Source organism: Sorex araneus, chromosome X, assembly GCF_027595985.1.
Source record: "Sorex araneus isolate mSorAra2 chromosome X, mSorAra2.pri, whole genome shotgun sequence".
Classification (NCBI taxonomy): Eukaryota; Metazoa; Chordata; class Mammalia; order Eulipotyphla; family Soricidae; genus Sorex; species Sorex araneus.
Window position 1 is genome coordinate 65,286,782 of NC_073313.1, and position 15,549 is coordinate 65,302,330.

The window sequence follows — 15,549 nt, forward strand, 5'->3', positions numbered from 1 at the left end:
TTTTTTCCTTTCTGATTTACTTTGCTTAGTATGAATTCCATATGAGTTCCATATCCATATTGAAGCAAGTCAGTTCATCTTTTATTTCAGATGAATAATATTCCAATGGGCTGGAGCTATAGCACAGCAGGTAGGGCGTTTGTCTTGCACGTGGCAGACCCGGGTTAGATTCCTCCACCCCTCTCAGAGAGCCTGGTGAGCTACTGAGAGTATCTCGCCTGCACAGCAGAGCCTGGAAAGCTACCTGTGGCATATTTGATGTGCTAAAAACAGTAACAAGAAGTCTCACAATGGAGACGTTACTGGTGCCCACTTCAGCAAATCAATGAGCAATGGGATGACAGTGACAGTGACAATATTCCAATAGCACAGCAAGTTGGGCATTTGCCTTGCATGCGGCCGTCCTAGGTTCGATTCCTTCATCCCTCTCAGAGAGCCCATCAAGCTACTGAGAGTATCCCGCCTGCATGGCAGAGCCTGGCAAGCTACCCTTGGCATTTTTGATATGCCAAAAACAGTAACAACAAGTCTCACAATGGAGACGTTATTGGTACCCTTTCGAGCAAATCGATGAACAACAGGACGACAGTGCTACAGTGCAGTTGTTTTTGAGTTTTGAGTTAAAAAAATTATCTTTGTGTTTTAGTAGCTCAATTTTCATGTGTATACTTTGAATTTTTTTTCCTGCTCTCAGGTTTATTTGTACAAACAGCACAGGAGGACCCAGGCTGGAGACAGCCCAGAGATCGCACCAGTCCTTCCACGCTCACACTGACAGCATGACAGCAGCCTCTTAGGGAGCCTTGGCAGGGGGCTGGGCACCTTTGGCAGCTTGAGCTGGTTCTGGAGCTGCAGCCGTCTGGGTCTTACTCTGGGGCTTGGCTTTAGCCTTAATCTGAGCCTTGGCTTTAGCCTTCATTTGAACGTTGGTTTTAGCCTTGGTTGGATCCTTGGTTTCAACCTTGGTTTTTGGCCGGCAAAGCCTCAGACCCTTGGCAATGCGGGCACGAGCATTTTTCCCAAGCCTAGGGTGAGCAATATACGCAAGTCGACTGAGCTTGCGACTGTTCTTTGCGATCACGGGCCTGGCCTGCTTGGGCTTCACCAGGGCTTGAAGGCCTCGGCACGGGCGCTCATGGCCTTAGCTTTATTGGCCAGCATCTTCTTCAGGCCCTTCTTGTTGTGCTTTTTGGCAAAACGCATGTTCCTCAGGAATTTGGGGCCCACCCCTTTAGGAGACTCATATCGCTGTGACCGAGGTTTCTTAATGCCATTTCTGTGCCACTTTCGAGACTGGCTGTGCGTGGTGTGGTTCTTGGACTTGGCCGTGTCTTCACCACGACGGCGGCTCCCGGGGCGCTGGAACCGGAAGAGCTACTTTGGATTTATTGTGTTTGAAGCTGGCTGGTCTTACATTTGTAATTTTTCCACTAAATTTGGAGAAATTTCAGCTATTATTTCTATATAAACATTTAAAGCCAAATTTTCTTTTTCTGAGAGTCCTAGGTTGAATTTTATTAGGACTGCCTTATTAAAATTAAATTTGATTAATCTCTGAGGCTCTTATTTTGAATTAGTTTCTCTTTGTTACTTATATTACTGTTTCTCTTTTTTTTTTCAATTTTTTAAAAAAATCTTAGGCACCATGATAGACCAATATCTCCAAAATAGAGTTTGGGACATATAATGCTCCAACAGTAATCCCACCATGAGTGTAAAATTTCCTTCATTAAAGTTCCCAGCTTCTCTCCCACCCCCAGCCTCCCTCCTGAAGAGGAACATTTTTAAGTTTAATTATTGTGGTGTGGGTATTATGCTTAGAGTGTTGTTGAATCTGCAACTGAGATCCATGTGTATTACACCTCTGTAGCACTGACATATTTGAGTTCCCTGAGCTTTGTCCAAGGCCCCAGTTATCTCCGTCCTGCTCTTGTTTCTCACGCTTCAGTATCTCCTTCCTGCACTTTCCATTTCTATAATCTAGGGTCAAAGATTTACTCACCCTTGGTACTTTGTGTTCCCTGTACTACTGTTCTATATGCCAGAGTATTTGACCTTCTTCTTTAGACTTTCTTCACTTAACATAACCTCCAGCTCTATCCAAGTTGCAGCAGATTGCATGATTTCATCATTTATTTAGCTATATTGTATTCCATTGAGAGTGCATCCTTTTAAGATATCTTTCTTCAAAGGCCCCGATGCTTTCCTCCCCAATCTACTTTGTGTTATTAAACTAATTCAGTGAAATATTTGGTTCAGATATTACATCCGTTCACATCGAACTTTTATACTTCCTCTTTCACTGCTACTATTTTCTAGTTGTGTTGTGTATACTTTATTTCACTTAATAATTTTACTGTAGCACTGCACTATCGTAGCACTGTCGTCCCACTGTTCATTGGTTTGCTCAAGCAGGCACCAGTAATGTCTCCATTGTGAGAATTGGTGTTACTGTTTTTGGCATATCGAATACGCCACAGGTACCTTGCCAGGCTCTGCTGTGCAGGCGGGATACTCTTGGTAGCTTGCCAGGCTCTCTGAGAGGGACAGGGGAATCGAACCCCATCAGCCACGTGATATTTGAGTATTCTGTATCTCTGGCATTTGGGGGTTCATCTCTGTTATGTTTTTCCTTGTGAGAAGACCATATTTGTATGACATTGATGATGACGACAATGACAGTGATGTATTGTTTTGAGTTTCATTCTGAATAATGTCAATATTTTAAGATTTCTGATTGATTAATGCGTTGGGTTTTGATGTCATTTAATCCAGCTAGATCCAAGCTACCCTTTGCTTTATCTTCTGTGGGTCGTGGCTCAAATATCAGTTTGTTATTTATGCCTTCCTTGTGCTCCTTTGAATCAACAGTCTTTCACATGCAGTGTGTGAAGATTAGCCTTGAGGCCTGAGCATAGGGTGAGGGGTTCCTTTCACTTTCCAGAGGTTGCGGATGGTTACCCGGGCTCCTCATTTTAGTTCCTGCAGCCAGATAAAAACCAAGGGACAATAAATTTGTGAAGAATGGACACACAGAACAAAGACACTTTTGGACTGGATGCTGATTTAGTGAGGAACTCAGCAGAATGTCTTTCCATAGCCTAAACGTTTTTGCCTTGTCTGCCTTGGGAGGGATGTCTTTGCATCTCTTTTGTGCATGTGTCAGAGAAAGGTCAATTTTCACATGGGGAATTTATTTCCTGCTTTCAGGGAGTCTGAGAGGCTCATTGTCACTGTTGCATTGGTTGTTTCTCTAGCAACTTAAATGCAATGTGACCAAGATGCCACTTTTGTGGCTTTGTGTTTTGAGGCAGGGTGGTTCATCTTTTTTATCCATTTTTATTGAAGTAACATGATTTACAATACCATTAATTATGCTTTTCACGCATACATCATTCCGACACCATCCCCATCCCCAGAATGCCTGCTTCCCTCTGTCCGTGTTCCAAGGGCCCCTCCCAGACAGTTTCTCCCAGGTAAGTTCAATTCTATAAACAAAAAATCTCCAGTTCCAATTCCTTTGACCACTTTTTGCCCCCCTACTATGTTTTCTTAGATCCCACATATGAGAAAGATCTTTTATTTTTGTGTGTGTGGAGGTAGTGGCACATATACACATGTATATGAAAAAAGCTAAACTCCTGAAATTTTACAAAATTGTAAATCAATGCTAAGTTAATAAAATTATTTTCAAAAGCTCTCTATATTTCTTTTTTACAGGTATGTAAACAATTCTATGCTAATACATTTTAATATTTACCTAAAATATATAAATCATATAGATATACAGTTCATTAAGAATGAGGGAATAATTAAAATATTTTTGAATGAAAATCTAAATAAGCCTATAAAGTATGAAAGTATGTTTATTGTAAAAAAGGATATTGGCTTTATGTTAGAAAATACTATATTATGAAAAAATAAAAGAAAATACTATATTATGGTATGCTTAAATGTCTGCATTAATAAGTAAAATATTATGATATAAATACCTTAGATATGAAAAGTCACCTGAGTAGATAAAGAACATTCACTATAAATGATATAGTAATCCATTACTTAAAAAGTGTAGAAATCTTTTAGCAAACTAAGAATATACAGACCTCTCAATCTGGTATAGGGCAACAATAAACATGAATGAGTTCCATACTCAATGGCAAAGTGCTGAGATGCTTGCTTTTTGTTTTCAAGAAGCTCCTTCAAAGAAAAACTGGTTTCAAGAGTGTGAATTCCCCTTTCGGTTGTCTGTTTGTGAAGTTTTGTATCATCACTTCAGATCTCTATGACCAATTTGCTTTTTTTATACATTTTGGGGTTAGCCTGCCCTGAGTCCTAATGGTATATATTGATTTCAAATTGACTCTTCACTTGGAGAAATTTGTTTTCTTTAACACTTGATTCCCAGTACTAAAGCAAATAGTAATTTTTATCTTGAGGTACTTACGAATTTATCCCAGGAAATTCTGTTGAGCACAGATGTAGGAGTCACAGAGCCACGAAGAATAAAACAGATACAGATATTAACTGACTTAGTACTTATCTTCTGCATCAGATCTTGATTTCCACAAGGTTCCACCAACACTTAAGTCATTGCATCATACACTGAGAATCTTCAAAGCATAATTGTAGAAATTTACGACAGTAGTAAGAATAGAAAATAAATGAGTATTAATAGCACTGATCACATCTTGGTTAATGAGGCATGCATACTGACAGGAAAATTCAGGAAGGATAAAAATTATTTCAGAGTAATGAAGATATTTTGTGAGGAATAGCATGTGAATTGGAAATTAAAGGAAAGTAGGTCTTCATACCCATTGATTCATTCTTTCTTAATGAAGGTAAGGTGACTTATTCCTTAGTTCTGTGGATATGGAATGGGACATGAAAATTTTTCATTTTTTCCCCTCTTTTTAACAGCATAAGGAAGAAAAATTCATTTCCTTCTACCTTTCAAGAATCTTGGTTGAGATCCTCTTATAATAAAAGATGAACCACATCAAAAGAAAAACAAACTTAATGGTGTGTGTACTTCATATATCTATAGCAGATACCTATAAAAACTGAGTAACTCACAGAAATGAACCAAGCAATTAACTTACCTTGTATCACAAGAGACAGAGAGTCTCTTGCCCACATGCCTGGCTGTTTTCCCCCGGGCCCCTCGGATGGGATGGGCTCCAGCTTCCCTCCCCACCCCGAGCAGAGCTCCTGGCAGCTGAAGACTACCAGAACCTAGCTACAGCCATGGTTGAGGCCCCTCTCCACATGTTCGGACAGGCCTCACGCATGAAGGTACCAACAGAGGAACCCAGGTGTGTGTAATTCCATCAATGGCTAACATCCAGAGACTTAAAAGCGAGCTCCCAGAAGCGATATCTTGTAGCCTGCTTCTCCCTCTGGGAGAAACTGGCAAGCTTCTAAGAGTTTCCTGCCCATGTGGGACAGCCTTGCAAGCTTCCCATGGTGTATTCATAAGCTAAGTCCAGTAACAAGCTGGATCCCATTCCCCTGACCCTGAAGGGGCCTCCAGTGTGACATCATTGGGAGGGCCGAGTGGAGAGAGACTTCTTAAGTCTCAGGGAAAGGACGAATGGAGAGGTTACTGAGCCCACTTGAGAAATCGATGATTAACGGGATTTCGTAATCGTGATCGTATCACTTGTATTACTTGTCATCCCGCCGCTGATCTTTGTTTTGCTCGAGCAGGCACCAGTAATGTCTCCATTCCCCTGACCCTGAAAGAAGCCTCCAATCGTTGGGAAAGACGAGTAAGGAGAGGCTGCTAAAATCTCAGGGCTAGGATGAATGGAGACATTACTGGTGCCCACTCGAGTAAATCGATGAACAAAGAGATGACAGTGATACAGTGAATGTTCTAGCACCAATGCTATGATCCCTCCTCCTCATCTCTCCCCACAGCCTGCAACCTTGACAGGCACATTTTAAAATTTTCTGCCTGTAATTTTATCTCATGTTTTCAGTGCTGTTGAGTTGGTGGCTTGGATACATAGCTACACCACTCACCAACATTGCCAGTGTACCTGAGGCCCTGACCCCTGTTCCCACATTACTTCCCTTTCTCATCTTCTTCCTTCCCTCTTGATTTCTTCTCTGTCCTTTTTCTCCTTATAACCTGGAGTCCAGGGTTATCTGGGCATTCACCCTTTACTCCGTTGCATTCCTTGTCCAGTTATTTCATAGACCATAAATAAGTGGTCTATGGAATTCCATAAATAATTGAGATCAACCTGTTTTGTCCTTCTTCTGGCTTACTTCACTTAACACATCTCCCAGTTCCATCCAGGTTACAATCACTTGCATGATTATATCATATTTTGCAGCCGCATAGTATACCAGCACGAACTAGTACTGTCTGGAATAAGTCTGTATAGTCTAGTCTAGAGTAGAGTCTTGGAAAATCAATTTTTTATCACACTTCCAAGATATATTATTTGATACTGAATAATATTTTCACTAATAAGGGACAAGTTTGTTATTCATCTATTGATTCCCAGGATTCTCTAAATTATTTGATGAATTATCACACATGGAAAGGAGAAATTCTCTCTATTCTGAAATGGTAAAACGCCAACCAGTAATGTAACTGCACATCATGGTGATCCATTAAAAATTTAAAAAATAATAATACTGACTGCTCCAGGGGCTGGAGCGATAGCACAGTGGTTGGGCGTTCGCCTTTCACTAGGCCGACTCGTGTTCGAGTCCTCCGCCCCTCTCAGAGAGCCCAGCAAGCTACCAAGAGTATTGCACCCACCCGCATGGCAGAGCCTGGCAAGATACCCGTGGCGTATTGGATATGCCAAAAACAGTAACAATGAGGGACGTTACTGCTACCCGCTCGAACAAATTGATGAGCAATGGGATAACAGTGACAGTGACAGTGACAGTGACTGTTCCAGGTGTAAGAGGGAACAACAGCTCTTTATTTCAGGAGGAGCCAGGACCAGGCTATTTCAAGAAAGGTGGAGGCCCAGGCCTCTTCCATACAGAGTTTAGACATAATGTACAATTAAGGCACAATATGGCAGCAATTAAGGAATTCTGTGGTGGTGGGTGCATTTGGTTTCTGTTCTTAACAGATAGTTTCCTCAGGTTACTCCTTCTGACAGCCATCTGGTCCCTGGGAGTAGTCTACTGCCCATTGGGACATGTTCCTCTCCTGGAGTGGTTTACTGCTTGGAATTTACTACTAATCCCCCTTTCATCATAAGCATGTTCACATCTGGAGAAACTGAGTTGATTGGAGTTAGGCCACTTATTCTAAAATTACACATGCGTTTAAGTGATCAATGGGGGGGGGGGTGCAGATAGACAACAAGAACTCTTTGTCGGACATTCACCCTTATACATGACAGGAGTTTAGGTGATAAACACAGACACAAAAATACAAAAATGAATCGGTGATACAATAGGGAGGACATATGTTTACTTTGTTAGAAAATGGGGTCTGAAATGTTGACTTCATAGACATGGTTGAGTTCTCAGTATAATATTAGTATAGTTGAATATAAAAAGTTCAAAGTACAAAAGAAAAGAAATGAAAATTTATGTTGGGATTTTGCAAAGAAAGTTGTGAGAATGATTGCTTTTTTGGTAAGCAAACTGGATGGATTACTTATACCATGACACAGGAGCATCATAGTGTAAATTATTTCAGAATAAGGGCTCACTCTTTCATTTAATCTTCATATTGAAAGATGTTATCTACCCTGATAAAGGAAAGAAATGTCCATGAAACTTCTCCCACTGTAGAAACAGAAAGTCATTTATACTAAAGCATATCTGTACAGTTAAAGGAAGCTTCATGAAATATTTTGCAGAATTGTAACTAATTCCGTTACATGTTACAATAGTAGAAAGGAATTTTTTAGAACTTTATATTTACCTAGGAGTGAAACTAGGCTTAATGTGATAGGAAGGGGAAAATGCCTTTTTGGATGAATTAGTGACAACATATTAAAAAGAATGATGATAAATATGATAAAATGCAGTCATTAATCCAAGATGAAGGAAATAATTTTATTTCATTTTAGTTTTAGAGTTTGCTAATGCTTACGAGTAGAGAACTTGGTATTGATGATCAGAAATCATACCTTATTTTGATCCTGATCACTACTGTTCTCTTGATTAGTAGATTCAGATTTCTTTTAGCTAATCTTTGTTATTAACTTTATGCTATCCCCGATGGAAAATAAAAGAACAATAATAGTAAACGTTGAATACTAATCTAGGAGAGAAGCCTGTAATGGGTGGATATGGTAAAAACTATCTTCCTACAGAACATGCACAGACTAAATAATCACTCCATAACAGGACTTCAGAGCAACTTACTGCAAAATGTCTTGTAGGGTCTTTAGCTTTGCATAAGATCATTATCATTGTAACTATACTTTACAGAATAAAATGGTAGTATTTAGAAAACATTATCACATGCATTATCTTCATTTATAAATAAAATGTCTTATTCTTAAGGATTTTAATTTGGTGAGGAACTTGAACAATACTGTAATTTGTACAAAAGAGTTTCAATATGAATATCCTGATTTTAATAATGCTTCAGATTGCATACACTCCAAAAGTAGGCCAGAAAGAGACATTGTGTGCCCTTTTCAGAGGAATAAAACATATCTAGTCCTTCAATCACTGAAAGAAAAAAAAAGCCACATTCAAATTCCACAGGAGGTGAGAATCCAGAATGTTGCTAAAGTATAAGATGTAGTGTAGCAACACTTTTAACTTTCAGTTTTCAAAACAGAATCCCTATCACCCTAAAAACTTATTTAACAACAGAAATTGATAAAATGTACATAAGGACACAGTATCTTCATCAATTTATTTCTAAGATACTCTATTTGAAGTCCAACACTGAAAAAAAGTCCTAGCAATTTCATTTGTAAGAAAAGTGGTATTTATTAAAATAATAACTGGAAATGTTTGAGTCAACATCTGGAAATACGGCTGAGGGTTCGGAGATACTACCGTATTTCACGAGTTTCCATTGACTGAAACACACAAAAGCCATCATCTAATTTAGCAAAGAGCCATTTAAGTCAAGTGGGAGCCAGAATGTCTAGTCTGAGGGATGCAAAGGGAAGAAAGGGCGAGAATTCATTGCAAACAGAACTTGAAAAGTTGTCCTTAAAAGAGAAGGAAGAGATACCCAGGCTGGCTAAGGGTGTTAAGTAGATAAGACCTTTCCTTTTTTTTTTCTAGGTCACAACCGGCAATGCTCAGGGGCTACACCTGGTTTTGCACTCAGGAAATACTCCTGGTGGTAGAGAATTTTTCTTGTTGGATTTTCATTTTCTGAATGTCTGTCATCATATGTATATGAGATGTAGTTCTTTTACAGCTTGTTTATGTGTCCCAGTGTCTAAAGAAAGAATGCTTAAAACAACAAAAATATTTGTAAGACTTTTTTTCTCTATACTCCTTCCTGATGTTTATTAATCATTTTCATATATGTATAATATAGATGTATAGATACACTTGAGTTTGACAGCAAAACAACTAAAGATGCCATAGCTTGCTTTTGTTTGTTTTTTATATCACCCCCAGAAGTGCTCAGGGGTTACTCCTGGCTCTGCACTCAGGAAATACTCCTAGTGGTACTTAGGTGTAGGATAGCACTGGGTTTGTCCTTTCAGGCTTGCCGCAGGAATTTAGTTTACCTTAAAGCAATGTCCTTTCTGTATGGACACTGGAAGATAGTTAATGTGCTTTGTAACTTAGGAGCTGATTGACTCCAATAATATTTACTCCCGGGCATCTGCTTTCTCAACTCAGTTGTCCTTAGTTCCTAGCACCCCAAAAGCAGGGTCCCTATGAGGGACAGAATGGACCCAGGGAAGCTGTGAGCTACCCTGGCATCGAAATGGGCCAGGCCAAAGCTCCACAATACTCAACTGATCTGAGAACATGGTCATAGACTAATGCTATCATGATCCAAAATGAACGACGAGACTAGGACCCTGCTGGGGTTAGGAAGACTAACCTGGCCTGAAAACTGTGGTCTGGAGTATATAGTGAATGTCCTCAGGAAGAATCAAACTTTAAATTTGATATATCTCTTACTGTGCTCATACAGAATGACATTGCTAGAAATATTAGAAGTAAATATAAGAAGTAAATCTACTCTATTACTAGCTGAGGAAGGAAGAAAGTGACATACCCTGGTTTGGACCCCACCCTTGAGTGGATCTCCTAGTAATCTGGAGTAATCTCCTTTGATGAGATTTTGTTAATCTCCTGGAGAAATGGTCTTACCCTTCTTTGTTGATTTGTTAATGTTCAACCCAACTTTGTGTCACCACCCTATTTGACTGCTATATAAACTAAGACTGTAAGAGAAATATACTCAGAGGCAAGACAGAAGGGCAGAGACAAGACAGAAGCAGAGAGAAGACACAGAAGAAGGAGGGAAGACACAGAAGACACAGGACAAGACACAGAAGCAAGAGGGAAGACACAGAAGGAAGAGAGAAGACACAGAAGCAGAGACAGGTCGGAAGAGACCAGAGGAAAGACTACAGAAACAGAAACAGAGATAGAGAGACAGAAAGAAGAGAACACAGTGCCACACACAGAAGCAGAGCACAAGAAGGAGACATTCTGATCCGGTCTATACACAGCAGCTCGAGAGCACCGAACTCGAGCAGCAAGAGAGAGCACTCAAACAGCACAACACAACACACATCTCATCGCACCTTCTCACGTGTGCATCTTTGTATTTTACACACTTATGGGTCCATATGGGATGTCGGGGAATCTAACCAGTGTTGGCCACGTGCAAGGCAAATGCCCTACCCTCTGTACTATTGCTCCAGCCCCCATAGTTTGCTCTTCATATTAATATTCCACTTGAATTTGGGGGGAACATGCTCCTCAGATTATTGCAAGCTTTGTGTTCCTTTTTGGAGGGGAAATTGCCCTAGTTTGTCTTTCTTCCTGCTTGCCCAGGGTTCTTATTGCTTTGGGGGGAGAGATCTGACAGCCTTCCCATTATTTTTTTCAGGGCTATCTAGATTGCCGTGGAGCGTTTATTAGTTTCCAGAGTCTCAAAATTGTTATTTTGGGCATTTTTTAAAAACAGGCTTCTCATTGATATTATGGATAGTAGAAGTCTTGAAAGCCCCCATTTTGAAATTTTCCTAACAACATAACCTTTACTTCTTTAAACTTATTTACTTCTTCATGCCTGTCTCCATCTACAATTGCACACCTGTGAGACTACGACGTATTTTGCTGTACATATTGGAGACACTGGTGATATTTTTACATTAATTTGTTTTTTTTCTGTGATTTAGAATCAAGTTTTTATGCCTAAGTTTAGTGGGTTATTTTCTGTACTCTGTTATTAACTGCATTCAGTGAAATTTTCATTTCAAATATTATATTTTGAGACTCTACAAAAATTCACTGTTTTGGGGTTTCATTTAAGTGACATTTCATTTAAGTGACAGATTTTGCCCATGCTTCTCTAAGCCCAGGGGTTCTCTGGGCTTACTCCTGACTCTCTACTCAAGCATCACTTCTGGTGGAGTTCCAGATATTAGATGGGTGCTGAAATCAAACTTAATCCAGGAGGATAGGTCTCACATGCTGGAGGAAAAGGCAGCTGGGATAGAGAAGGGACCACTAAGTAAATGGTGCTTGGAGAGCTCGCTTGGCATGGGAGATGCGTGCTGAAAGTAGACTATGGACCAAACATGATGTCCGTTTAGTACCTGTATTGCAAACCGTAACACTCAAAGAGAGAGAGAAAGAGGGAATGTGCCTGCCACAGAGGCAGGGGGTGGGAAGGGGTGGAGGTGGCAGGAGGGATACTGGGAACATTGGGGGTGGAGAACAGGCACTGGTGTAGGGATGGGTACTCAAACATTGTATGACTGAAATGTAATCATGAAAGTTTTTTAAGTCTGTAACTGTCTTTCGTGGTGATTCACTTAAAAATGAAAATAAAATAGACTACAATAAAATATTTTAAAAAAAAAAACCCTGGTCAGTCTCAAGCAAAGCAAGTAACCTACCTGCCGTGCTATCTCTCTGGCCTCAATTCACTTTGTTTCAATATGTTCTATTTCTCTAATACATTTGCCTTTAAATACTCCTACATCTTGGTGTATTTTAATGGGATTCCTGCTATTCTCATCATGCTTCTCATATCTTATTTGCTTCTATTGACTTTTCCCCTACCAATTATGAGTAGATATATTTTCACATCTTCTCGTATTTACAGTGTGCACCTTTTATGTAAGACATTGCCAGTTTATATTGTTGGATTTTGTTGTCTTCCTAAAGGTGTTAGTCATTATTCATTTATTTTGGCCATATTTTAGGTAACACATAGACATGCTTAATGGTTAAGTCTGGTGTTCGGGACTTCTCATACTATTTAGGGTAAACTTTATTGTAGGGATATTCTTTAGTAATTTGAATGTATAATCCTTCTGAGATCTCTAGTGCTCTGTGTTATAAAAAAGAAACAGCACCTTACTTGTGTTCTGTTTTCAGGATAGTCTAGGTACTCTGAATAAACTTAAAATTCTTTCAATATAAACTCAAGGAATTACTAAATTTTACAATTTCCAGATTAAACATTTTCCCTCTTGGAGTTTTGTGTAGCATAGTATCCAGCTGAAAATTGAAAGGGATCTCTGTTCAAAAATCTGTAGTCCCATTCTATTGCCCTGCTTCTCTAGTTATCTCATATCACTTCTAGATGTTTTATCCTACCCAAACTTTTGCCAGCTAAATTTAGCTAAATTCATTCACTGTATCACTGTCATCCTGTTGTTCATCAATTACTTGAATGGGCGCCAGTAGCCTCTCCATTCGTCCCTGTCACGTGCTAGTGTAGCCCGATGGCATATTGGGAGCTCTTTCAGGATCAAGGTAATGAAGACTGGCATTATTACTGTCTTTGGCATATCAAGTATGCCACGGGTAGTTTGTCAGGCTCTGCTGTGCGGGCGGGATACTTTCGGTAGCTTGCCGGGCTCTTCGAGAGGGATGGAGGCTTTTGGGTCGGCCTCTAATCACCTTTACAGGTGTTCCCAGTCTACCAAATGTAAGTTTCTTGTAGACTGGCATGTTGTAAGGATCTGCACACAGACAAACATGCACCTGCCTGCATCTCTGGGCAGCACCTGGGACATCTGCGTTCTCAGGTTGATCTCCTTGAGGTTGATGGAATGTGTCTGAAGGTTGTTGAGCAGTTGGCAGCGCAGGACCCTATTGTGGAGGGTCTGTGCCAGGTTGAACATCTGTGCCAAGTCCCAGGTCACCTGGTGGTTGGCTGACAGCACCCCACAGTGGATGAGCCACTGGGCGCACTGACACCATGGCTCTATGTCCGGCAGGGCTATGGCACGGGCAGGCAGTGATGCTGTGGCCACCGCTGCAGTTGCTCTCTGCCCTGCCGACGCCATTCTGTCCAAGTCTTGCAAAACAGTGGGCTAAAATTATTATCCTAGCTTATTTTCTCTAACTCTGGTCTGTGGTCCCCCAACACCTCCATTGCCTATCACTGTGCTGGTCTTACTTATTAGTTCATTTGTTTTCCTGATTTAAAGTTTCTCAGTCTTAAACCCAGTGTTGTCCATTGTCTAGCAACAATTATATCATGTGTTGATTTGCCTTTCTACTTTCTTAGCAAGGAAGGCGAGGGAGTTACCATAATATGAATCCCCTAAGGCAGGTGGAGAACACAAACTTCTTTGTTATTGACTTATTTCTTCCTCAGTGCCCATATGCACCTTTATCCTTGAAATTCCCTTTTTTTTTGAGAGAGAGAGATTTTATGCAGAACATTCAGTCCCATTTTGTTCTGAACTAAAGTATCTTTTTTATCTACATGCTGAGGTCATTTTGAGTCTTCATTTCGCTTGCTTCATTCTTCAAGAACAACAGTTCCAAGTAGGTTGGATTTCTCTCCTCGAACTTTTCAGGTACTTTTTTTTTAAAGTTTTCAAATATATTTTGCACTTTAGTTTTTATTTGTATAGTTTATTCTTTCTTTTTTCATTAGGGTCACTGTATTTGCAGTAATGTTTATATATATATATACTGAATGCTGTGCTAATGTGATCTGATATTTATGTTGCTTATATTAGTTTCTTCCATTTGCATTCTGAGTGCTGCTAGCTTTTCATCGCCATGTCAGATTATCTAAATTGTGAGCCAATGTATTATTATTTATTTTGATAATTCAATGCATGCTATTTGTGATACTTTTTGAGACAGTGATATATCTGTCCTCTGATTTCTATAATGTATGTTTCTCACTGACTTTTCCCTCTTTTGTTTAATTTAAAGCTAAAGGGATCTTTTTGAAAAGTCTTCTTGGATGATTTACTGTTTACATTTTAGAGATTATGAATAATCTCTGTGGGCACAGACATGTTTTGGATGTTGGGACAGAAAATAGCCATAGGTGGATGCCAGTACATTTGGTGGATTTATGTCCTTTGTTCCCAAGTGCTGTGTCTTGGTCTAGGTCCTGGAGTTCCAATCATGGTGGTACAATGCAGTTTTCTGGAGCCATGGGCTGTTATGTGCTGTAGTGATATCGTTTCTCTTCACTCCATCTCCCCCGAAGCAGTCTAAGCAAGATAAAAGGTTCAATCATAGATCATATGTGACAGCAGGGAAGCAACTTTTCAACGTCTATACACCACTGTTGTGCAGTGCCAGTTTGCAGTTACTGAACGCTGTTTCTCTATTCCTCTAGTCCTCTGCCCACTCCTCCAAATCCACTGAAAGCACTGTTGAACAGAATGCAAAGGAGGGGAACAACTCTTCTTAAGGACTGTGTGGTTCTCCTCAAGGTGTAAAGTGTTATATATTTTTTGTCTGGGTCTCTCCCTCGTTTTGGTTTCAGAGTTTAGAGCGCTGTATTGCAGGGGAGAAGCACTTGGTGCTCAGGAGGCCTGGAGGTGTCTCCCACAGACTCACAATTAATCTGGAGGTTGAGTGCAAGGGCCCAAGAATGAGGTTCTGCTGGGAATGCTGGCCATTCCCCAGGCCACCTGAGTTACGTTCAGAGGTTCTTGGGAACCTCCATGTCTACCCCCAGTGGTGCTTAGGTAACCATATGGTGACAAGAATCAAATTCGGATTGGCTAGATGCAAGACATATACATTGACCCCGTGTACTATCTTCGACCCCCATATATTACAATTTTTCTGATGTTTCAAAATCTTCGGTGTGAGCATGTGATGAATTCCTTATAACTTTGTAAACAGGGGCAGTCTCTACAAACATCTCTATTATATGTGATTTCTTTTATCCTTTCTTTCTTTCTTTCTTTCTTTCTTTCTTTCTTTCTTTCTTTCTTTCTTTCTTTCTTTCTTTCTTTCTTTCTTTCTTTCTTTCTTTCTTTCTTTCTTTCTTCGTTTCTCTCTTTCTCTCTTCCTCTCTTCGTCTCTTCCTCTCTTTCTCTCTTTTTCCCTTTTTTCTTTCTTTGTCTGTCTCTTTCTTTCTTTCTTTGTTCTTTCTTTCTTTTCTTTCTTTCTTTCTTTCTT

General features: G+C 40.0%; 1 pseudogene; it reads right to left on the reverse strand.

The window, feature by feature from the left end:
- Positions 1-793: 793 nt before the first annotated feature.
- LOC101540106 (60S ribosomal protein L29-like) lies at positions 794-13,454 on the reverse strand (annotated as a pseudogene).
- Positions 13,455-15,549: the final 2,095 nt, after the last annotated feature.